This window comes from Myotis davidii, unplaced genomic scaffold, assembly GCF_000327345.1.
Source record: "Myotis davidii unplaced genomic scaffold, ASM32734v1 scaffold223, whole genome shotgun sequence".
Taxonomy (NCBI): domain Eukaryota; kingdom Metazoa; phylum Chordata; class Mammalia; order Chiroptera; family Vespertilionidae; genus Myotis; species Myotis davidii.
Window position 1 is genome coordinate 5,917,901 of NW_006294609.1, and position 2,407 is coordinate 5,920,307.

Genomic DNA, 2,407 nt, shown 5'->3' on the forward strand with positions numbered 1-2,407 from the left:
GGCATGCCTCATTTAAAAAAAGGGACGTTGACCGTCTATCGGGGTAAACATACCTACACGTGGAAAAAATGCCCTCGGGCCCAGAGCAGATGACTTCAGGGGTCATTGTGCTTCAAGTCACCTGTTTATCCCACAGATATTTACGGATCCGTGTGCCGGCGCCCTTTAGTGAAATGGCCATTAGGGGTTGTTCTGTGCAGCCCGCGAGCGGCATGCCTCATTTAAAAAAAGGCACGTTGACCGTCTATCGGGGCAAACATACCTACACGTGGGAAAAAATGCCCTCGGGCCCAGAGCAGATGACTTCAGGGGTCATTGTGCTTCAAGTCACCTGTTTATCCCACAGATATTTACGGATCCGTGTGCCGGCGCCCTTTAGTGAAATGGCCATTAGGGGTTGTTCTGTGCAACCTGTGACCTGGGTCAGGACGGAAGGAGCGGGCTTTCCGGAGCAGCTCTGAGACCTTGGCCTTTTAGGAGGGGGCAAGTGTGGGCTGCCTGTCTGGTCCTGGCTTCCAATTCTTTTATTTCATTATTTTCACAAACTGCCCTTTGAAAAATGCGCAACTACACGCAGCCTTCCCTAAGGAAATCCACAAACCAGAGGCATTACAAGGCAACGAAGTGCTCTTGACCAATCCTCGCGTTTCAGCGCCGGGCCGAAGAAATATGGTCGCCACATGTCAGGGAAGGAGGGGCGTCCCGGGCTGTCTATCTGAGCGTTTAATAAACAGCCCGGGAGAGGGCTGTTATTAGTCCCGCTGCTTATGGGGCAACAGCAGACAAACCCAGTGGAGGAACATCCTAAAAGAAAATCCTGATCAGAACTCTTCAAAAATATCAAGTTCGCCCTGGCCGGGTAGCTGAGTTGGTTAGAGCATCAGCCTGATACACCAAGGTTGGGGGTTCGATCCCTGGGCGGGGCACCTATAGGAATCAACCACTGAATGCATAAATGGGCGGAGCAGTACATCTCTCTCTCTTGCTGTGGGTTAATCAGATATTTCTGCGTGATTAGATTCAGGTTAAGATGTCTACTCGCCCCCAAGTGGGTGGTGGTGCCCCTGATCACCTGGCTAAGGAGCTGTCGGCCAGGTCCCTTAATTGGACAACCTTCCCCTTTGTCATTAACAAGTCCCGTGTGGGTGTAAGAAAGCGTGTCAGTACAGTGGGGCCTTGACTTACGAGTTTAATTCGTTCCGGGACGGAGCTCGTAACTCAGATTACTCGTATGTCAAATCATTAAAGTGAACGAGTGAGACACGTGATGCTGGGCTGATGTTGTGGCGTTCACTGTGACGTTCGCTGCGCCAACTAGCGGTGGGGTATCTAAAGCTGGCTCATAACCCGAATTTTAGCTCGAAACTCAAAGCAAAAAGTCGGCCGAGAGACGGTTCGTATCTCGAAAAACTCGTTAGTCAGGACACTCGTAAGTCAAGGCCCCACTGTATTTAGAAAGGCTCAGAGACCATGTTAGCTTTCACAGGTGTAGACAGGTTCTGAGGCCATGGCCTTCCTAGCTGTCGATACACAGGGAAATGGAGGCCCGGAAAGAAAACACGTGCTTAAGATCACACAGTAGAAACCAAGGTCAGGTTCAAGGGGGCTGCTCCTCTCTGCCTGTGGTCACCCCCAGGGGTCAGGAAGTGGGGTAACAATGGTGCTGGGGACCACTGCCGGGGGGGTCTCTACCTCCCACCTTGAATGGGGCCCCTGCATCACACTGCCCCCTCCACCCCCGCCCCACAGCCCCTCGGAGGGCAGGTGTGCACAGGCCTCTGCTGCACCTGCACGGATGTCGGGCGGCTCACCTGTGGCAGGTGGTGACTGCACCTTGCCCCTCCCCCCAGGCCCTGCTGGGCACTGACAGAGAATGGGGGCCCCTCCTGCTCTTGGCGCTGAACCATAAACATTCTCAGCCGACGCCATGCCACAAATCGCTCATCCGTCAGAGTGTGGCTTCGAAAAGCTAGGAGGCACGTGGATGGGGGCCGTGTTCTGGACTCCGGAGGCTCCAAATCCCCGTTCCTGTTTAATCCCGGCCGCCTGCTGGCCCGAGGCCGGGCAGGACGATCCGGGGATGAACTGGGAATAAAACCTGAACTGTCCTTCATTTCCTTGTTTTTTCAGCTGTGCTGCGGGCGGATGCCTCCTGTGCATAAGAAAACCCCCAAGGCCTGGTTTGAAAAGAAAGTCCATTTCCTGACTTTGGCCTGGAGCTCCTGTGAGATGCAGCCGACTGACCACCACGGCCCATCCCTCAGCCCCGGCCACACCGGCGGCCACTTTCTCGCAGATGAGCTCGCTCAGCCAGGCAGTAGCAGGCGAGGATCCAGAGCCTGCGTTCCATCTACTGTTCCGTACAGAGTAGGAGCCGCCCCTTGAATGGCCAGGGTCCGCTTGGCGC